Source organism: Myiozetetes cayanensis, unplaced genomic scaffold (genome assembly GCF_022539395.1).
Source record: "Myiozetetes cayanensis isolate MyiCay16 unplaced genomic scaffold, myiCay2020 scf1, whole genome shotgun sequence".
Classification (NCBI taxonomy): Eukaryota; Metazoa; Chordata; class Aves; order Passeriformes; family Tyrannidae; genus Myiozetetes; species Myiozetetes cayanensis.
In genome coordinates this window covers 89,451,757-89,475,799 of record NW_026086604.1, presented here as the reverse complement: position 1 = coordinate 89,475,799, position 24,043 = coordinate 89,451,757, and the positions used below count along the sequence as shown (strand labels likewise).

At 38.8% G+C, this 24,043-nt stretch overlaps 1 protein-coding gene across 4 annotated transcripts in view; it reads right to left on the bottom strand.

Moving 5' to 3' along the window:
* RNF182 (ring finger protein 182) overlaps nucleotides 1-23,591 on the bottom strand; it is a 29,371-nt gene extending 5,780 nt beyond the window's left edge. Inside the window, exons 1-2 of one of the 4 annotated variants that reach the window (XM_050310234.1) lie at nucleotides 23,432-23,591; nucleotides 1,715-1,794 (exon numbers count right to left, since the gene is read on the bottom strand). The gene's annotated coding sequence lies outside the window, so the exon portion shown is untranslated. Of the gene's footprint in view, nucleotides 1-1,714; nucleotides 1,795-17,259; nucleotides 17,337-23,431 lie in introns of those variants that run through there. The other 3 variants (XM_050310253.1, XM_050310243.1, XM_050310261.1) reach the window with 3 other exon arrangements.
* Nucleotides 23,592-24,043: the final 452 nt, after the last annotated feature.

The window sequence follows — 24,043 nt, the reverse complement described above, 5'->3', positions numbered from 1 at the left end:
TGGTCCAGTAAAAAGTCCTGAGTGCAAGTCCTATGATGAGCCTAACCTCGTTCTCTTCAACTCAAAAATTGCTAGTGATTGGAGGTCAGAGTGAGGTCCCATGTCTATTTTGAAAGCATTGAGTTTATTTTTATTAATTCTGTCATTCGTTTAAACCACTCCTTATGTCTAGTTTTCCACCTGAACTTATTTTAGATAGAGTTATCTGATCTGCCAACAGACATGAGTTATAGCCAGGGAAACTTCAATTAGAGATTAAAAAACCCACAATATTTCACAAAGGTATTCAAACACTGGAACCAGTGTCAAGATAGGTGAAAATGAAATCTTCAGCCTTACAGATACTGAAAAGTTCACTGGATACAACCCTGGTCAGGCCAGTCTACCTTGGAATTTGATCCTGCTGTGAGCAGAGGAAACTGGATTTTTGCAGACATTCCTTCTAACTGAAATTATTCTATGATTCACTGCTTTTGTATCCTGAAGTCATTCTATGTGATCTGTTTGAGAAGCTTTGTCCCTTACTGAGTAAGGTATCAGGTTGACATTTGTCTGTATAGCTAAACAACTCTCCAAGATACTAGTTCTTTTATTTAATATATGAATTAATTTTTACAAGCAAACCTAGAGACCTTCTGCCATTTTGTCTTCCACAGAACCTATCTGATGGGATCAGCACAATCCAATTGCAAAACTTCTCATTCCTGTGTCTAATATGTAGCACATAGCAGCTTTCTGAACAAAATATTAACTACTAGACACGTACAATGATGACAGCATCCACTGCAGTTTATTCAAGAACAAGCACATCTGTTACACTACGACAAGCACTTGCCTTTTGTAGGAGTCCTGACTAAGTACTGCAGGAGTGAATCCATCATTCCCATTGCTGCTTGAGCTCTGACTCCCTCTCTTCCCCTTCCTGTATCTTACAAGCTTCTTTATCTGAACATTTTACTAAAAAGGGAAAAAAGTTGAAGCCAGAGAGGCATCTTCTGGACAGCAGAAGATCACCAGCAGTCCTCACAATTGACTGCTGGAGGGCAGTCCCAGAAGCAGGGGGAATATCCTCCCTTGAGAGCAAGAGGAGGAGACCGACGGAACAAGATGGAATAAATAATAGCAAGCTCTTGTGTGTGGCCCCAGGTATGGCCAGACAGAGAGCATTGAACTACATCAGCCCAAACAGGCCACTGGCCATTGATCAGTTTTCTACTAATTACTGCTCTGCAACTGCAGGCTTTCTTCCCAGGCATGGAAAGAAAGGTGAATAGGCTCTGCGACATGTTATGGCCCTTCTTTGCACTCATCTATCAAACACTGTGTAGACAAAGTGTTAATATGAGAGACCAGAAGAATTACTTGTAAATGAAACTCTCGATATTGAAGCTCAGTCATGCTGACAGGGCAAAGTAGATGGGAAATTTGTGCTTCTCCTCCCTAATGAGAGATCATCTTTGCCCAGTTCATCAAACCAACCTTTTATCATTCATCTCTGGCACTATTTTTTTTCCAGGGAATTTGCCAATATTTCACATATAACCTAAAATGAATATATGAGGTCAGCAAGGAACTTCCGTAAGATATCATCCATGGAGCCAACCAACATGCAATATTTTCAAAGGCTTTAAAAGTTTCCTCTAAACGCAAACCAAGCATATTTAGGAAATATGAGAAGGGAAGTAGACAGGAAAAGGAATACAGAGAAACTTACTTTCCAAGAAAAAGAACTTCTTCCTAAGTTTCACTTGAGAGCACACAAGAAATACCTATTCTTCTCCACACAGGCAAAAACTGGTGGAAAAGAGGGAAACAAAATTAGTAGAGTAGGAATACAGCTGGGAGATTTTTCAGTCTGTTTTCTCGGAAAGAGAGGAAGTAGTCCAACTTCTCTAGTTTGGATAGAAATACCCATATGTTAAGATTTTCATTTAGGGAAATATATTGGGTAAATCCCATTTACTAAAATTATTTCTGTAACATAATCCAGTTATCTTTATAGATCTGTTGTTGATTTTAAGCTTCTTTCAATATTATGCGCTAAACACTCTGAAGTGCTATCTCTTCTAGAAACCACATATTCACAAATGTTAGCAATTCACTAAAAAAAAAAAACCAAAGGCAAAGTAACCAAAGAGATAAACTGTGCTTTGAAATGAGAGTTGTAAAAACATATCAAAATACTTTCCTTCACAAGTGTCATAGAAGCTCTTTGATCACTTCTACTTTTCCAAACAAGCTGCAGTCTCTTCTCCAACACAGACCAGAAAGGAACCATCTCCTGTGGGCCACTGCATTCACATTTGAGCAGCTTTGCTGCATTCTGACTCAGCAGGAAATGACCATCACACTCGATTTTTCCAGCTTGTGTTAAGCACAATGCAAAAAAACCCACCCCAAACTGCTTTACTAATCTGACATTTGAATAGACTACATTCAAAGTGCCAGCAGCTATCACACATTCAACCTGTTTCATGCCACATTTTGCTAACAGTGGATGGGTTTTAACAATGGGCATTTCCCTGTCAAATCCAATCAATGGGAGACTTAGCACCAGAGCTACAGAATGTGACGTACTGATCCATGCTCAGTTTATGGTCAGCTGTATAAACTGTTATGAAAAATGCCTCCATTCTTTTTTTTCACAGAAACTTTGTTTTCAATGGCATAGGTAATGAGGTTGTTCCTTCAATAACTATGCATGAAAGAGAAACACTGCAACATATACAGCAAAGAGTTGTGTATTATTGACTGCTTCACAAGAGACTAATACAAAACAGAAGCGTGTTTATCAGAAGTTATAATTACAATATTTAGGGTTCTCTCTTGATTTCTCTCAATCCTCTACAATAATGTCAAAAAAATTCAAAATACAGCAAGTTACAGTTTTTCATATTTGAAGTGGAATTCATGGGTCTCTATTCATGTAGTTGAGAAGTCATGTAATACTAAGGTATCATCTCATACTAAAAAAATCCCCAAACCAGTACATTTTTTTTTTCTTTTTATTATTCCTCCCCTCCTGGCATCCTGTTAAGTAAGCATGGAGATTTTCATCTAACACAGGGTTCACTTAATTCACTGTAGTGACATTGGCTCTTAGGGTACTTGTCTACATCCTTTGCATGTGCACATTCAATATCATCAGACCCCATTTCTTTTTAACATTATAATTTGCAGTACTTTTTCATTATTCCCCTAACTCACATTACATGTCAGGTAGTAGTGGAAAATGGTATGAATAAACAGTGAGTGCCTTATTGAAATCCTACTATTCTCAATTACTTACTTTCTAGCTACGGGCTACTACAGTATTGATATGAATCTTGAAGCTGACTATGGTGTAGAAAAAAAATGTTTTATTATTTAGGCTTGTAGGCAATAGCATAACCTCTTCCAATATTTCTTAAGAAGAAATTCTCCTTCATATAGAATTCATGAGCTATTTATATAGCAATATGCCAAATGACTTCTTAATGTGACATACGGTTGTGGGTTGCTTTGCAGCTGTTTTAAGAATAAAACTAATAAAGGACAAAGGATCTGAGCTCTTACGAGTTGTCTTGGTTTAAATTGGCTTAATTAGATTAGGCTGATAAGTAAAAGGAGGTGGCTCGAAATTTGTATCTAAAATGGTAACTTTTAATTTTGGAAATACACTAGTTAGAATTAATTCCTTTAAAATTATTTTTAATTGTTTCATGACCTGCTTTGCTTGGGCTTTTTAGCATTTTCTCTTGTACGGTTTTCTCACTGCCAGTGGCTTTTCCTTTATGACTCTGAAACCAATAAATGATCTACTTCAGTGAAAATATATTTCATTATAGAACTCATGACGTTACTATTATTTCAGGAAAAGGTTAGACATTCTCCTTTTTGGTAGTGGAGGGGGGAGGGGGTGGCAGTTTTATCAAATACGATAGAATTCTGTTACTCTGCTTTAGTGCTTATGCCCTTTAGAAGCTCTTCTGAGAACTGAAAAGACTGTAGGACATGGACTCTAGAATATGACTTGAAAAGATACAAAATTATAAATAAATAAAAAGCTTCCCAGTATTTCTTAATATAGGCATAAATATTTAATTATATGACCTACAGATATGTCTAGCATTTATCTTTATATTAGACATTATTAAAAGCCAATATGATTTTTGTATTAGGTTTCAGAACACATAATGATAGCACCATAGAATTTTACATCCTTGCTTTGCTAGCTACTGTATGCTTGAATGTAAGTAATTAAAATTAGTCCAGAAATGCAAGCAAATAACTTCTACTTTTTAAATGAAAATTATTTGTGCTGGAAGATATGAAGTGACATACTCAAAATGTAAGATCCCCAAAATATGACAGAATCCCTTTCTTTGAACGTATTTTCTATGTTATATAATTTGGGAGGGACCAGGTGAGACAAAATCACAGAAAATGAAACTTGATTACATCATGCAGGGAGAAATTCCTCTTCACACATGGGAATTATTTTAATGTATTATAAGTTCCAATTAACCTTCAAAATAAGATTTAAATAGAAAGTAAATGTGGCATTAGCTTTGTTCTAATGAAGCTGAAAACAATCCCAGAATAGACTAGAAATCAATCTGTAGCTTCTTGCTTTTTCTATTGTCATCAAGAACAATCCATCTAATACAAGTATTAGTGAACTTGGTTCATTCTGTTTCAGACATTTTTGAGGATATGATTATATATAAAGATTTTACTGTATTGTCCATTTTATCTCAACTGACTAGAGCAAACAGGAAATAAAAAGGGTAGGGCAGTACTGAGTACAGAGCAGTACTGCCACTGAATTTTATGTATTCTTTACATATATTTGGTAACAAGGTTTTCTGCTTTAACTACTGCTCACAATTTGCATGTTACCCTGTGCAGAAAGGCAATGGTAAAAAACAACTGCAGTCACACAATGTTTGAAAACTGAATGTCAAAATATTCCAACTTCAATACAGATTTCCACTTACAAACAACTTTTCCAGACCTGGTCTTACACCATCATGTCCTTTTTGAAATGCTGGCAAGCGTAATCTAACGTAGCTGATGTTGCAGAAAGTACTAATATCTTGAAACGTAAGGGGTCTGAGGAAACACTTTAACCTGGATGCAGTAAAGTGTAATTTTAATATTTACTTTAGTTCATTTAAAGCACACATCTAAAAATAGTTATTGCTGGGAAAAAAATTATTTTTATTTTAGCAGTATAGCAATAGTTGACATATAATCCCTCCCAGTGTGACATTATTATATCTATTATTATAATAACATCATTATTATCACTAGAATATTGATGTAACTAAGAAAAAAATTTCAAAAAATCTTATTGGTGTATTTTTTAAAAAAGTAAACACAAAACCCTGAGATGCCATAAAAATACAATATTAGTAGATCTTGTTGACATGCAGTAAAGTTAAGTTGTATGTCTTCAACTGCATTCAGGGGAAATGAATGATCCTGATGGACAAGTGTCAATGAGAAGGTATTTACTTTGACAGTAACATGTACTGCCCTCTAAGAAAGTATTTGCAAGAAAAAGTCCATTTGGCCTGATTTATACACCATATCCAATGAGCAGTTACTGTGTGCACATCCACCACTCTAGATGCAGGTACGTGAAATAAAATGCATGCATTTAAAAAGTGAACGGAAGCACTTTAATTTATGTCAAATGATACACGCAGCTTTTATTCTATTCCTTTAAGGAATACAGGATCATGTTAAACAAGAGCAGATTTAAGTATTGCTCTGGAAGCATCTTTGTAGCTACTGGGGTTGATCCAGGACTGTCAGAGCTCCATAAATTGCTACATAACCAATCTCAGAATCATTGGAGTGTTCTGCTGGTGAGACTTGCTTACTGAGATTAATGCTTATAAAGGACATAAACTTCAGGGGGATTGATATAAATTGCTCTGCTTTTAACATGTTATTTAGCAGTGAAATGTGGTATTTTTTTTGCCCATTCTGAACTCTCAGTGAGAGCTGAAGTGCTACTGGATGGAATACTTCAAATAAAGGACAGAATCCTTATGGGCTGAGATTCTATATACAGCAATAATATAGGGACTACACTCTGTAAGCAGACACTTTGGTACGATTGCTTTCCCAAGAGAAATCCTCTCCATTGGTAGTCTCCATGTCTCCTTGAGAGTTAGCTTTGGAGTTTCTTCAGTGGACAAAAGAAAAATCATCTCTACTTACTACGTTTATGTCATCCCATTCTACATCATCCCTAAAGCACACAGGAATCTGTGAGGATGAGCTAAAATATGATATCTTCTGGGTATTTCTGAAGGTACCATGGTCACCAGGGGTTGCCCTGAGACCCCTGGTTAGTGCTACTTCATTGAGCACGTTCAGGCCTGGAGTGCCCTTCGGACTGGATAAGAGGAGCAGGAAGATGCTGCAATTAGAATCCAGTTAAGAATGCTGTGTACCTCCCTCACATGTGTTTCTGATAGAAATATACTGTCTCTTACTGCCACAGCAGCAAATCCAATCAGGTCTAAATCGGATCAACACAAAGCTGCAAAAAATTGTTATAAGCAAGAGCTGCATAATTCTATTTCAGGACAAGGACAACCTGGACTTTACAAATTTTCCACCATCCTAAAGAGTTACACTGACCAAGTCTCATGGACTCAATGAAAGGTATGAAACTGTCTTTGCGTTGAGCAGAGCTCCAGCATTTTGATGTCATTTGTAACTACAACAGTTGAAAGGTTAAACTAAATGGAAGTGTTTGAAGTCTGCTAGTTGAGCACATTTAAAATACAAAATGCATGAGAGGAAAGTATTGCTTCAGAAATTTTGGAAGTAATCAAGGCATATTCAGAAACAGCTTGTATATTAAACTAATTAGAAAGAAAAAAAAAAGCAACCAACACAAAACAGATAGAAAGAACATAAAATGGAATTCTAAAGGTTTAAAAAGCAACACAGTCCATAGGGATTCATTACACTTGCCTATTTATCTGGTTTAGTGTAAATTAATAACTGAGACCAGGTATTGGTATATTCTTAACTGGTAATAATCAATGGGGATTTTAGTTTAAGTGCTTTGCAACATGAAGTACAAGGCTAGCAAAACTAGAAAATAGAACACTAATAAGTTCTGAATTTCACTTAATGTAATAAAAATCACCACATCAATACAGCAGTTCTTCAGTGAGTATTCTCAAGGATATAAGGTTTTCTATACAAATGAACAGCTTGGCTGAGGCTTACGGAATAAAGCAGGAAATTAAAAAACATTTCTTACCTTCTACTAACTAAGATTTTTTTGATTGAACAGAAACATAACCAGAAACATCTTAAAGTACCAGATGTTTTAAATGACAGTTTTCTTTAAAATATTTTAAATAATGAATCTCCTCTGCTCTGCTTTTACTTAAGTGAGTGAATATAAGGCTTCTGAAAGTTCTACTGTGTAAGTCTCTTTTCCAAAAAGCAATACTAGAAAGATGTGCTAGTAAGTGAACTAATTAACTAGACATTAGGGGATAACATGTATTTCACTGTATCTTCACTTCCAGTGTGCAGAATGCATACAATTTGCAAAGAACTGAAGACCTAGGGAAAAAACCCTACATAAATGCACTGGTCTTTTTGGAAGTTAAGATGCATTAGCCTTTATTTATGCTATTACTTTTCCATGGAAAGCTCCATGTTTGAAGTACCAGTGCAGCACACTGCTGTTTGTTAGCCTACTAAACCGAAGCTTATAAAAGTTACAAGTATTGCAATAATAATCAGTGTGAAAGGCAGGATAGCATCCACTCTGAATCTGACTTTTTCACAACTCTGCAAGCACAGACCTCATAATTTACAGCAAGTTAATATACAACTTTTTCCTTGGGCTTCTTGACAGAAAGAACTCTGTGAAATTGATTAATATCTAATTCTGCTCCAGAGTCAAATGATTACAATATTAGATGAGAGCTTCTGAGCACATATTTGTCCTCTGCTTCTAGAGGGCTCTTTCAATAAGTGCACCCAAAGAAAGTGCATCCTGAGGGGTATTTGCCATTAGTTGCGGTGGATACATTTTGCAACAGCGGGCACATCTACCCTTCAAACTGCAGAGCAGTGTTGACGTAACTGAGCCAGATTCACACTGGAACCAACCTAGTTATAATAACATGCAGTTCTGGATGAGCTAAGTTAATCTGGCTTGTAGGAGAATCAGTCAACCTTATGTACCATTTCCCACTTTATCATCCTGTGCTAATATGCTGAGGCTTTTCTATAACCTGTGCCAATATATCTTGCCTATCTGTAAGCCATCACTGTAGAGTGTTGACAGAAGCTACATTTTGAAATGCAATAGGAGATACCCTAAAAGACAGTAAAAGTTGTACCTTTCCTTCTCAGTTTCCAAACTTAGATATGTCTCAGTTTGAACTGGGTATCTCAGAGGATCAGTAACCATGGAAAATGGGGTCTTTCATTTCCACTTACTCAAAACCTTATGCAAATGTCATTATTCACACAATGTCTGTGTTCCTCCATACAGATGCCTTTCAACATTTTTTTATGCCCATAAATGTCTCATGTGCTTGAAGTGACAAGACTTACAGTAGAAGGCTTGGGAAACTTGAACTTTCATGATTTTTCTCCTGAGAGACGCCCACTTCTGAGTGGGCTTCACAGAACACTGCTATATGGACAGATCATAAGACAAAGGTGGATTGAGGGAGAAGCAGCTGTTCCAGTAGTGAATTTTATGTTAAGTAGATTCTAGTAGACTAGACAACCCTAGTGTCCATTTTGCCTTATTAATGAAGCATTCCTTTCCCACAGCAAAAGGTGATAGTGTATCGCTCTGTCTATGCCTAAATCTCTAGCTTTCAAAGATTCCACTCAACTGCATAAAATAAAAAGCTCTGTACAGCATTTTCAGAGATATATTTATGGCATAGTACAGCAGTAAAATCATCCTCTCCTTTTAGGTCAGAGTGGTTAATTCTTTTGATAAGCAAAATGGCATATTGATAATTCATTCAACAGAGATCCTCTTGTGTAAATCAGGAGTGATTCAACTAAACGAGATGCAACGCTTGCAAATATGTCAAGAAATCACATTGGTTTGTCTTAAAAGAGCCCTTTGTCTGGGGAAAAAAGTCTACTTCCTGTTGTTTTCCTTATGGTAGCTTGTAGTTCTAAAGAAGTGTAGAGAAAAACTTTACTTAAGGGGTTTGTTCATCAAATCTTGTCATTGACTTTACCTTGGAGAAGGACAGCAGGAACTAAATCTTGGATTTTCTTAGGATGCACATGCAGGCCTTTCAGGTAAAATTCTTATTTATTTGGGTAACAGGGAGAAATCTGGTAGGATTACGCACTAGTAGAATACTGTATGCTTTTTTTCATTGCTGTTTCACAGAACAGAAACTTTTTTGACTTTTCTAAAATTTGTTACTGCCTCACTTATTCAGTTCCTTAATTTGTAATCCATGCTAAGGCAAAAGTCATACTGGATTGACTAGAAAAGTGACACAAACAGCCATTAATTTCTCCTTGGCTCTGTTATTAAAAAAAATACTATTTTTTTTTAATTGTCACATTATTAAATCTTGGAAACACCTGCATTTCATAATATATAACTCCAACCAGAGAACATCATCAGTAAACAACTATGACAGCATCTAGTCATTCATAAAAACTGCAGGACACTGTTCCCTTCCCCAAAAAGATAAAGTTCTTTTAATACACTGTGTTGTGCAGAAAGGAGCAGACAAGATCTCAAGGACACTGTTTATGAATACATGAATTGTGGCAGCCCCATTGGCAGGATATCAAGTCTGAAGGACTGATCAAACACTATGTGAATGAAGTATTTGATACACTCACACAGACTTGGTATCATACCCAAAGGAGACACTGCAGGCTCAGATGTGTCTCATATTCTGTGAACACACCAGGTGGAACCATTGGCTTATAACACCAGTTGTTCTGAAAGAACTTGAGATCCCACACACCATCAACAGCAATCCTTACCTCACATGGTAAGATTTTAACGTAGCTACTCAGAGAAACAAACTAGAGCACTACACATTATAATTCTCTTTAAAGACTAAAAGGCATCTTACAGGAACACCTCAATAACCACATCATTAAGCACTAGACCTAAGTGGAACAAAAAAGGACCTTCAAAGTAAATGCTCACTATCTTTTTTAAGCACTCCAAAGTAAATCTTACTCTTGCTTATATTTGTGCAAAGCCTCTTAGCTCAATTTCGTTGAGTTACTGATGTGGTCTGAGTGTAACTGAGCACAGAATGCAATTTACAAGATTGCTATTTGAGAGTCTTGGGATCCTTACAGAAGAGAGCTGTGAATCAGAGAAAAGAGCTCAGAGGTATGATGAATCGGAAAGAGTTTTATGTAGGGAGTGGATGGAGAGAGCTAAGTGTGAGGGAAGAAAATTCAGGAAAAAGTTTTCTAAATTGGCACACTAAGGAAAAAAAGCAGAAAGCGTGTACAGGGGGAGAAGGTCTGAAAGGAATAAAATCAAGTTTGAGCTGATACACCTGGTGAATTTGTGGGAAATTTCAAAGATACAGTATTACACACTTTAGGAAGATGGCCAAAAAAGAGTACAGGAGGTTTAGATAAGGGGAAGGGAAGCCATAGATGAGTCAAGTCAGCTAGGAAAGTGTAGGTTACAAGGTATATGTTACATTTTACAGGAATCAAAGTAAGAAAGTATTAAGGCACAGACAGAGGTGGGAGGTGAGGAAAATTTTGAGTGTTATACAAGAATAGTTGATGGGAAATTTTGGTAGCAATCTGAATATAAAAAGAAATGGAGAAATGACATATGGTTTCTGTTGCCCACCACACTGATGAGAATGAATGTGATAAATAGTAACAGAATGATAGAGCAGGAAAGTAGGTAGGAACAACATGTAATTTTGACACTGGAAATACCCATAAAATAGCTACATTGAAATAGCAAAGTTCAGGAGAAAACTGTGTTATTTTGTTGTACAACATTTACTTCCTGAGTTGTAAGACCACCAACATGACAAATGGCTTGGTTCATCTAACAGAACATTCTATTAAGGGTGTGTGGGGGGTCATAGCAGATCCTTTAGTGTTTTTAAAGAAATAGTATTTTCTCAGGCAACAAGCAAATCAACAAGAACAACTCCTGGCCTGTGGCAGAGCTGACAGACGTACATCATTATGAGTAACATGCCTTCATTCTATATGTCCAGCAATACTGCAGTAGAGCTGAATAAGAGAGATTATTCATGGCTCCAAGCTCATACAATCAGCTTAGCACCATAAAGAACACAACAAGATGAGGTCTGCAAATTGGAAAGTTCAGACTGGGCACTGTTTTTTTTTTCAAGTGGATACATAATCCTCATTGTTTGTGACTGATCCTGTCTCAGCCAACAACTGAGGTGACATTTCAATTCCAGGTCCCTGAAGTTCAGAGGTTTACAGCCTTCTGATCAGAAAGATACATTGAATGGAATCTTTTCAAGTGCAAGATTATTTAACATGGTCAAAATAACTCTTCTTGGGAATGTGAATCTAACTTTTATGTTTAGAAATATTTTGGTCTGGTTTTTCTTTTTTCTGTTTTTGGTACCTGTATGACTCAAATCCATTTTTAAAAAAGAAAACAACATTTAATCCTCACCTGTGAAGACATGGGTAGTTGGAGCAAATGAAGATTAAAATGTAAGATTTAAGAAAGGACCACAAAATTATATTATACTAATCTTACTTCCTGTGCAGTGAAGTTCATGGAATATACTCCACTAATTCCTGCATTCAGGTGAGAACAATTTACACTGGAAGGAAACTCTGGAAGTCATCTGGTTCAAACCTCGCTTCCTGAAAAACAATATTGCAATACTGTGTACCAACAATTTAGTAGAGTTCAATGTGACATCTTACAAAATGGGAAGGTGTTAATCTCAGTCCATCCTATGCACTGACAAGCACCAAGGCATACGTAACCAAAAATCGGTTCAGTATTCATAATGGAGGTACATTCCTTGCAATGACATGGTGGACAAGGGATGTGAGCTATCCAGTCTTCACCCTAAATTCTGGTTTCTTTCTAGGTTGGCAAGAGTGCTGCTGCTGGATGTGCTTTTCTGTTGTCTTTAGGCAACAGCAAACAATCTATGCTTCCTTTCCCACCTCTGTGAGTCATCAAGATTTACTCACTAACCTGTCTCCTGAAGTGGGTGTCCTTTGATGCTGCACGTAGCTGTGTGCTGTTGTCTAGATGACCTTCTAATTTGAGTGCTATCAACAGCCATTCTCATTACTTTGGTGCTTCTACACCTGTTCAATTCCATTCACACCAATCAAGGTTTCCATTGCAATTCTCAACAAAAGTAAAGGGCCTTGTCCATTTTAGTTTTGAATGTCTCCAGTGACAGTGGAGGGTTCACAAACCCTCTGGGCAGTGACTCACAGTGAAGAATGCACTCATATGCCTCTTGGCTCTTTCACCATTCAGGGGGCAGATCCAAGACAACCTCTCATATCAAGCACATTGCTACTTCACGTACAAAGCAAACACAAGATGATAAGGAAGGTTTTCAAAGGCACACAAGGAACAATAAAATTGAGAGGTCTGACAGGCATTGACATCTACCTGTGGTCAGTACAGATCACAGGGTTGCTCTAGAGAAACAAAGCCAGCTGAATACGCCCTTGGCTTCACTCATCCCCAACTAAAGAATACCTGCTTGGAAATGTTGGCTACTGCTATATGATTTACTAAATCCTCCCTGAGGCTGTTGGGCAGATGACATTTTGCCCCTTACCTAGATGGAACTGCCAGTTGTGTCATAGCTTGGGGTCTAGTCAGCCCTGAGGGTGGCAACCTCCTCTCTACCTCTAACATGAGGCTGGCCTTTAAGGGAGAGCCCTCAGTTTTAGCAGAGGCACTTAGTTCAATTTCCTTATGTGTGTCTTCACCTGTAGGATTCTATTCATTACACATTCTCGGCACTGTAGAATGAACAGTAAAAGAAACATACAAACAAAATTGACTGGTGAGTATTTTTCTTTGAATCATGCATGAACTGCAGTATCAAATAAAGATAAAATTTATATGTATGTATTTGAACACAAATGATCACATTTTCAGGCATTTTTAATAAATTACTTTTTTGATTGTTCTGATTTTCAAAAGCAAGTCTAACATACAGTCCATTTTTCAGGAAGTGTTACAAAGGAGGAAGTGCATTGCTTCACACTTTACCCTTCCATACTTTTAAATCCGTTACTATATATTGGGGAAAATGCAAGATAATTGCAATTTTCACACTGAAAATGAGCAATACTATCTCTTCATAAAATAAAGCATAACAGGTAAAATATTGATGCTGGTGAGTTATTCAGCTGGAATAAAATATTGCATTTCTGAAAATGCAGAAGAAAAGAAGTGAAAATGTTCAAGGCCAGTTTGGATGGGGCTTTGAGCATTAGGTGTTGTCCCTGCCCTTAGCAGGAGGATTGAAACTAGATGATCTTTGAGGTCCCTGCCAACCCAAGCCATTCTATGATTCAATGAAAAGTACCTCAATATATTTATTTGAACATTAGATTAACAAAGTAATGATTTAACCTACAGGTGGCCTGTGTACAATAATATCTAGCTGGATAATTTTATCCAACATCTGAAGAAAATTAATCAGTCGTAGTTGTGCTCTACAATCAGTACTTCAGTGGACTACATACAAACACAGACATTCCCTGCCCGTAAGCACACTTCACCAGAGGACACAAGATGTTTCTATTGAAAGGCTGATTCAAGACTGAAGAAAAGAAAGATTTAACAGAATTACCAAGGAGTTACTGAAATAAAAGAGGAGCTTCGTTTCAACAATTTAAAGCTGGGACACAATGCCGTTATCACAATGCTGTGTATTAATTATTATGTTTGCTCTTTCCGGCCTGTCACAGTGATGAACAATAATGATTGCACAGCGTGAGATATTCAACAGTTAGCTAATTCACCCAGTCTAGGCAAGGGATCAAAGATGTTTCCATACTGTCTGTTCCTTAACGACAGCACTTTTTGGTTCCAAATGTAATGAAAAGAAACCCTAAAATTGGAGTGACTTGTGCATGTCTTGCCTGTCATATCCCAGAGCCCAAAAGCCAGCTCTGGGAACACAACAGCCACAAATCTTTAATTTCAGTCTTTCCAAGGCAGCTGGCACTGTGGAGAGGCAGAGGAGACCTATGACTTCAGTTCCCTTCCTATCAGACCTCCAGTGGACCATCTCCAGTCTGTTAGTGTCAGTGCCATTATTTTCTTGCGTGAAAGAAACGTTGGGGGAAAAAAACCCAAACAAACAAGTTTCATGGACATCTGGAGTTGTACACGGGAAGTGAACTTTGTCAAGTGTCCTCGCTGGAACCAGCAGGTTTAACTGAACAGACCCCCAATATTTGCCAATTTCCTATCAACACAATTCCCTGTGGTTTCCCCATTATTACTTTGCTCATCAGTGAATGTATGATGCTTGCTGTTTGCTGCCTGGCACACTGCATTTCTTTTTGCAGATGGGTGAATAACCATTCATATCTCTGACTAGAGTCTTTCTTTTGCTAGAGATATGCAACTGGATTTGTGTGAGGCAGCTGCTCAGTATTTGTGTGCCAGTTTGAGTGTCCTAGTATGTCATGGTGGACAAACGACGTCAGTTTTGGAGCAGGCTTCACAGGAACTGTGCCACTGCTCAGTGCTATGAATGCTGATGAAATTGCTTTCCCAAGATTTGTTTCTTCTCTCAGAACAATATGATCTTGCAATATATGGGTTCAGTTTGATTTTTTTCTGTAAGTTTTTCAGGCTTTGCCCATTGTCTGAGCGCTCCACGCTCCTTCAGTGTATTCTTTAGAAAATTTGGTGTAAACATTTCAGTGTGTAGTGGTAGCATAAAATTAGGTATTTTAACAGACATTTCTGCCAGAGTAGAAATTCATTCTCATCCACATGTCAGTCCAGAAATCCCACTCCTAATTCATATTTCTTCCCGAAAGACCCATATCTTTCATATTCCCTGCCATAAAAAAAGTCCAAAGCAAAACAAACAAAAACCCCACAAAACCCAGCAAACCACTTCTATCCAATGTGACTCAAAACTGATGTCAAATAATATTAATCTACTTCTCTGGAATTTTCTGACATATCCTACTGGTTGCACTTTTGCCTGTTTAGACCCCATATTGTGCACAGTAAAGTTTATATTATTGTGTCTTGTCCATGAAAGGTATTGCTAACATTTGAACAACAAATAATAAATCGAATCCATCAGTTGTGTGCATTACTATAACACACACATAAACATTTGAATTTTAATTTTATGCATATACAAACATAAAAGCAAATGTTACCCTTTGTCAACCCTCCAAACATCCCCAAACAAATGCAACTCTTCAAACATGATCAGAGAAGCTCTGGGCCAGCAGTAACAGGGTGATACGAACCTTACTTCTCAATACAGACAGCTGTGTGCTGATGACTGTGTATTTTTTATTTCCCAGGAGTTATTATTTCTCATAGCATTATTTCATGCTTCTTTTTGCTGTTTATCTCTGCTTTGGCTAACATTGCTAATGTGTGAGCAGTAAAATAAAATGTATAGAATAACTCTCTGAAAGACCTTTAAAAAAAAATTAAAATCTGTGTTCCAATGAGGTTGGCTTTCTTCACTCATGCAGATAGGATCATAAGTGAAATAAAAGGGTGAAAAAACTAAGCATAAAGACATAATACTGCTATAGAAAGAGGTGCAGAGTGGCACAGCATAAAGGAGGAGGCATTGACTATGCAGCAGGATTGTTTATTACAAGTTACTATTTTACAGTCAGTGGACAGATACTTCTATTTTGGACATGAATTATGTCCACATTTGCACTTTACTGATCATAATATGTGAAATTGTTTCTCTTCCTAGAGCAACAGGCAAACAAAAGGTGACAGGGATGAACTTGTTTGTACAGTAATTTACAGCACTTTACGCAGGAAATTTCCACACATGTCTCTGTGATGTCAATTTATACCCTTGGTCTGGCTGACAAATATAAATATACATGTGCATATATTTGCATAATTTCAAATAGTCTAGTTCTCTTGAGAAGGTAGCATGTATAAATGTGTGTCTGCACATGTGTGTGGACTAGAACTACAGAAAAGTTGTTACCCTCTCAAGGGACCTACAGAATTTTGAATACACACACATGCACTATATGAGCTATCTATATAAATGACAGTGAGGGAAGAATCATATTAATATTATTAAATCTGAAAATTAATTAAAAAACTGGCACAACTGACATGAATAGTTCTACTGAAACAGAAAAATAGGTGTATGACTTAATTTTCAACACAGCATGAAGTTCAGAAGGTTGTTCAATTTGTTCATAGCCATATCTGAATATCAAACCTGCATTTATAAGAACCACACCAGAAAGTTTCTTTCTATGTGTTATTGTGATATGCTTCTGCTCCTTCCAGTCCCAAAGTCAATGAGAATTCATATTTTAACAAATCTATGTCAATATTTGCTACCAAACCCTTACATTTACACCAATGAACACACTGAAAACTATCCTCAAATCCTAAGCCCCACACTTCAGCAAGAAGTAAATGTTTTGCCCATGTTACAACATGTTCATAAAAACAATCCTCTTAATGCAAATGCTGCCAGATCCATTACCACAGCACACTACTGTAGGACAAACTATCTTGGGAGATATACCAGGGAAACATAGGGAGGCACAACTGCACTTAATGTTTCCTCATTTCAGACCTATAAAATGCTTTAACTTGCCTGTTAGATGGCATAGCAGACATGTAAGTTCCATTTATTCTTCAGAAACAGATGACACAAAATGTACCGGAAACTTGGTTCATTTGGGATTTTTGGGGGATTCATCAATACACAATATTATTGCATCATTTTTATGTCACCTGCACACCATAAATTTTCAGCTCTGACTTGCTCTTTCCAAGTCTTGCAAGAACTGTTTCTCTATTTTCCCATCCAAGAAAGCATCCTTCTTCGGATCCCTACCTGAGCATATGTACAAGTCTCTACATGCTTAAGTTCCACTGAAAGTAGATGTATGCTTAAGTGTGATCTTAGTGTCTTAAGAGGATATTTTATATTCTAGGATATGATTTGGCAAAATACAACATGTAAAATACAAGTATGATGTTTGAGAAAGTATTCTGGTGAGCTTCCAGGGACTTACCTGCCAGCTGCCAAGCTGGCTTACAGTTCTAGGCTCAATCTATTCATCCATTCATCACCGAAAGGTCTGAATGACTGATAACAAAAACAGATGAATCATAGATGGTATGCTCTCTGTTGTCTCTTTGTCCTGTGAGAGACATAGTATTTGACAATTAAGTTTATATTTCAGGCTAAGAAAAACTTACAGTATAAAGAGGGCAGATTTTATCTTACTGGACAGATACTTGTACCTAATTTTTAAAAGACAGAGTGGGCTAGAAGTGAAATTTTTCATTGTTAGCTGATCTTTAAATGAGCAGATACCCATGCCTATCATCTTGAGTGTAAAATACCACCTAATGGTCAGTGAAGTATAACAGAAGTTATACGGTCAGGAGGTGCTCTCCCTTTTGGTCTTTTCAGATAGATCTAACTAGTAAGATCATATTTCATTTCCACTTACTAAACAAGTGTTATTCAAGGTGTCAACCTTGAACTTAATAGCACAAACATCAAGGACTTATCTTAGAGACGTATTGGAGGGAAAAGACAACTTCAGGTCTGCCATGGAGATGGCAGAGAAGAAAGGAGAAGCACATTTGCATCTTGAAAAATGTAGAGCACATCCAGCTCTCAACTTTTCTCAAGTGATACAAACAAAATGAGGAATTTCTCTTTAATATTTAAGTACTTTCTAGCTGCATTGTTATGTTATCGGATTGCTATAGACAAAGCTATGACTATTCACATAAGTTGGGTACTTAACTCACACTGTGAATGAAGAATGTAGATTAAAAATTCCAAGCTTTTTCTCCACTAATACCTCCTAGAAGGGATTATCTAATAGGTATGGTTTAAATGGGAGGCTGAGAACTAGGCTAATAAACTTTTTCACCTTTGGACTTGAAGGAAATATAAAATTTGGCAGAGAATTAAATATCTAAGAGGACAGGATTATTTAGCAAACCGGGCTCATTCAAACAAAATGCACCTGAATACAACCAGATACAGAGACTGGAATTATCAGATCAGTCCTTGAGAATGGGGAACTATTTAATGGAAAACAAATAAACAGAAAAAATACAGAATCATAGAATAGAACAGTTTGGATTGGAAGGTACCTTTAAAGGTCATCTAGTCCAATCCCCCTGAAATGTGCAGGGGCATATAGAAGTCACAGAGGACAAATCGTTGAGTGTCAGATCATGGCAACATGGATATAGCAACATGGGATAGCTGAGGAAGGAAACACAGCTGGGTTCTACCTCTAGATACCATTACCTTTCATGTAGCGGTGAAAGTCAAACTAAGATATTTTGCACTGTTCTGATGTTCACATTCTATAAAGGACACTGAACGACTGGACAGTTTCTCACAGGAACAGTGAGATCAGTCACAAAAAAAATATTCAGGAGCTGAATAAAACTCCTTCAAGTGAAGGTTTTAAAGAGTTCAGTCTGTTTAGTTTGCCAGAGAATGAGAGGCAACTTGATTACAGGAATAAAGCATCAGGTACAAAAGCGCTCTTTGATTTAGTGGACACAGTAAAATGTCTGTCATACACTGAAAACTAATCCAAGAACATTACAAAACATCAGCATTCCAATGAATATACGTATTACAATACAGTTTTAGTCATACAGCAACACATCATTTTCTGCCACAGGAAGCTTCATCGAGTGTGCAGTATGGTCGGCAGTTATTTAGTGAATGCTTTGTTTTATTCTCATTGTGTAATTTGTGGCCCTGCAATTCATTCATTGTGCTATTTGAACCTAGCACCAAACACATCGCTTTATTTATTTTCTTGACTTTCATTTAGCTGTCACTTTAACAAGCATACAAGTATAACTCCATGAACTACAAAAGATACAGGAAGATAAAAGCCCTCATTACACACACATGTTGTACAACAGCCCACATGGTGATTCAAACACTACCCAAAATTTCTGCCTAAGGTGTTTATAAAATTCTAGCTAAATAAACTACATATTTTCAATAGCCGTAGAAGCACTGGTAAGCCTTAACAAGTTTTTTTGAGAGTTACTTGTAGGAATTTTTTGAAGAGTGAAAAGCCAGTATCAGCTTGAGTTTTGAACAGGTTTGTTTTCAACAGAGAATACTACTGTGCAAATACTCCAGGTCCCCCATCATGTATTGGGAGACAAATGGCTTCTGCAGGTTCTTGATAAACACCTGCAGGGTAGCTCCTCAGCAGTCAAGCCATACTTTCACATAAAGCTATGCCACAGCAGAAGCTTCAAGGTCAGATGCTTTTTCAAGCAGACTCTCATCAGGTCACTGCTTGTGAGTCACCAAGGGGGGAATATTTTCTTTCCGTTCACAGGAGAACATCTCCTGCCTGAGTACATCCACCCGAAATGCGAGTTTTCTTTCTTTGTCATGAACTGCCTGCCAAGATGAGTTCCCCTGCCTGGAACACCACCTGCCCTGAAACTGTGATGGAAAGGTTTGGGTTTCTTGACCAGCACCCTTTGACAGAGATATTGCCGATGAAGCCTTGAAGGCTTACAAAAAGTGGTCTAAAAGAAGCCTTCAGCACCTCACTGGGCCATCCACTGTGAGGAACTGATGCACACCTTCTAATATCTACAGATTTTCCTGGCTGGGTCTCCACCAGGAGAGACTGTCCCTGTCCTGTCTCAACTTGGCTCCTCATACCAGTCCCAGGTAATTCTCCCTTGACTCCAGGGCTACGTCCCCATCATGGACTGCATATCAACCCCACCTTGTTCCTCATTGCAGCTCTATATACCTTCAGGTTTTCTCAAATCCAGATTGTCACACTCCTTTCTATTTTGTAGGCTGCCATTTCTGCAAATAACTTGAGCAATTCCTAATTCAGATAGGAAAGCCTGTTCTATTCCTTTCCCCAGTTTCTGAATATGGCAACACCAGAGGTAGCAATCCTTATAGATGCTACTTTCAAAATGTGATATGTATCTACAAAACACCTCCGAACCTGAGTCTTTCAGGGAACTACATCTTTGGTTAAATTTCCTGGAAACGGCAAGAAGTATCAGACAGAACCTAAACGAATTTGAAGTCTGCTTAACACACTTCAGAGACACTGGAACATCTCAGGTTTTCACACTACCTGGACTAAACTTTAATTGTTGCTGTGTTATTTCAACTTTTATGTTTGTGTTCAAACATTCAACTGAATGTTTGTGTTCACTCATCCATAGTGGAAAAGGTAAAATGGGAAAAGGAAAGGTATGACAAATTATGGCATCTACTGTGCCTAAAATCCTGCTACATTGCCTCTGCAGGAAAAGCAAGCTGAATGAAACACAGAGGATTGGGTTTTAAAAATTTTAGAGCTGTAGTAGGTTAAAAGCTGCACATCTTGTACTTCTTTATCTGTTTTTGCACATGAATTTGAAACCTAAGGTACATTTTGAAGAGGCTTGAGTTCTTTGCAGCTTACCACAGCACTCTCACACTTGTAAATGTTTTCTTTATATTAGAAAGTCACAACTATCATATATTATACACTGTGACACAGATGGTACATACCTGCCCATACTATATTACTGTCAGAACAGTAGTTTATATTGGATAGGCAAGCGCTTCAGCACGCAATGTGTGCAAAGGCCACAGGAGAATTTCCTGAGGTTTGCTCTCCAAGGATCCCTAATACTCCTTAGCAACCTGTCTGGAAGGACTGAAATCATAATCTCAAGGCAGCAGTCCCTGTATATTTGAAATAGTTGCTAGCTACAGCAAACACACGTACATCTCCAGAAAAAAACATTTAACAGCAAGTCATCACACCTAGGATACAGACAAACATGTTAAAGTCAGACTGAACACAGCAAGAGGAATACTGGTCAACAGCCCCCAGCAGTGGCCTTATATCACTGCAGAGTGCATGGCTTTAGAAGCTGCTTCAGAACAGGCTTCTTATAAACCTAGTGTGGACTGAAGAGCAACAGAAAGGTGTGAAATGACAGCCTGAGAGAGTAAGATCTGATTGTTAGAACTGTTTAGACCATCAGAAACGCTTATGAATGTCAGGCTTTATTATGGGATGTATTATCTGTACTGAACTATTGTGTTCTTTCCTGATACTGCCTCAGCTACTACATTGTTTTGACCTCTGATAAACTTCATCTAGTGGAGTTTGCAGTTGTTCCACAAGGAACAATTTCAGGACTGAAATGCCACTTGTTAGCGTAACCATATATATTTTACTTATTCCTTTTGCCTTTAAGGCAAGGTCGTATTGAGTTCTGATGTTTCTCATTCTCTGCTATGCAGCTGAGGGACTAGAAGTGTCTGGATCTTTATTATACACAGCTGACCTTTTATTTCCTGCTAGGTGCATTCAATTTCAGATAGTCCAGAGTATGGTCTTGAAATGCTGTTTTCCATCACGCTAAACTAATCTGAGGTCTCCATTTTTACACATCTAATAAACTCAAGAGTTTTCTTTCCAGTGTTGCATGGGAAAACAGAGGTCATTCAGAAGGTTATAACTTTTTCAACAGAACAATTGTTGTGACACTTTTGAAAGAAGCAAAGGACAAGCACTTACAAACACTGGGCAAACCACTGCAATCAACATATCTGAGAAATTCCATCCATTTTTTGGTTGTTGCTGCTTTTAAAATACTACATCTGAATTCCACTGCATCTATTGCTACATTACTAGTTTAAATTTTATATCAAGAAATGTTTCAACTTTATTAAGCCTCATTTAAAACTTAATTTCATTTATACATCTTCTGCAAGAGAAGCCTGTCTCCATTTTCTATGCTACTTGTATTCATGATTGCTGAAGAGCTGTATCTTCTCTTTCCACTATTTTCACATCATTTACTTAAATGCTATTGGTAGCTCCACTTAACATTTCACTTATATGCTTCTCAAACTTCTTCCAGTCAATGCTTAGCCTTTGAATTCTGATGCCCTGATACTACCTTACGCTTAGTGTTAAAATCTCTAATAATCTGATATTTAGATTACATATTACTTAAAATGTCAATTCTTGTCCACCCACTCAATAACTATGCTAGCCCTACTCTCCTCATCTAACATACTATTTCCCTTTTTCCCGTTGTTCACATTCAAGAAGATTCCCATCTAGAATATGCTGCTGGCTGCATACAAGTCAGAGCACAATTTTGCCTGGCCTCGCTATCTAGTTTATTTCCTAAATCACTCAGCAACGAACCATAACGATTGCTCCTCAGGACCTCATCATGCAGGGTCAGCCGTTCTGTTATCATTGGGAAGTTCCTCTGCATTTTAAACTTCTGCTGAAATGCATGGTTATTCATGCAGCCAACTACTATTCGGATGTTATTGATTACAGCCACCACAAGCATTGCTCAGGCAGACGACCTGCTAATGACCTTCTCATCCACCTTCTGACATTAGCAGGTGAGGACTGCTAATTCTTGCCTAACCTTGGCTGCCCGAGATAAGAAAACGTTTATCACTTCTACCATCTTAGCCTCTGACTCTGAAAGCTACACTTATTTTACCTAAAACCCTTCGGTACACTTACTCCTAGAAACAAGCAGTGATTTTCTTATTTACTCTATAATACCAATCCTTTTCTTTTTTTTTTTTTTTCCCTAACTAAGTGGCGCATTTTAAAACTATTATCCTATTTATCATTACTTCATAAAGCTGAAGAAATGAAACTTTGCAACCCCGAAATTTCCAGGTGGTCATATTTTATATATATACATATATATATATATACACACACACACACCACCACCACTAAAATTATTATTATTAATATTATTATCAAAGGATAACCTTAAGGGACGAGGAGAAGCGCTGTGCCCCTTGGAGAGTGCGAGCCGAGCCCACCGGTTGCCGCCCGGGGCGCGGAGCCCGCCCGTGCCGTCCCCTCCCGCCGCCGCTGCCGCCGCCCCGGCCAGCGGGGGGACCCGGGGGGACCCGCACCGCCACCGCGGCCAACTCGGGAAGGGGCCGCCCGGGGCGTACCTGCTGCTCCACTCCCGCGCCCCTCCCCGCTGTCCATCGGGTTGCCACAGGCGCGAGCAGAGGGAAGGACGGACTCACGGACGGACGCGCGGACGCCTCCCCCTCTCCCCCGCAGCCGCCGCCCGGCCCGCGGCGGCGAAGACCCTCTCTCCCCCGGCGGCAGGTCGCCGAGCCTCGCCGCCGGGCATCCCCTGGCTCCGTACCTGTCGCGGTGTCCTCGGGAGAAGGATCCGCGTCCCCCCGCAGCCCCGGCGCGGCAGCGGGCGGCCGGGCTTTGTTACTACTCGGAAGAGCCGCGGCTCAGCGCCGTCGCTATAGAAACTGGCTGCGCCTCGAACAGACACCGGCGAGTGGCGGGAGGGAGGCGGGAGCCGGGCGGAGGTGTGGGGTGAGGAGAGAGCCGTTCATTCAGGAATATCTCGGCCTTTTCCTCCTCCTTCGCCTCCGCCCGCAGCCAGCCCCCGGCACCGCCCAGTCCGGCCCGGGGGTGGGAAGGCGCCTCGCCGCCCTCACCTTAACCCGCATCCCTGGGCTAGGATGTGGCCCCTCGGCTCAGAGCAACCCCGCCCCACCCTTGCCGCCTCCTCAGGGAGGCTTGTCCCTAAAACGCACACAGAGGTACACTCACACTCCGAGAGCGGACCGCGGCGCAGCGGGGACCCAGGGAGCACCCATACCGTGAAATGTCGGGAGTTGACCTGCACTCCAGCTCCTGCCGCCCGGCCCCCACCTTTGCAGCCCGTTCGATTTCAGAACATCACCACAAAACCCCGACAAAGGCGCGACCAAACTTTTTTAGCAACAGCTTTTCATTT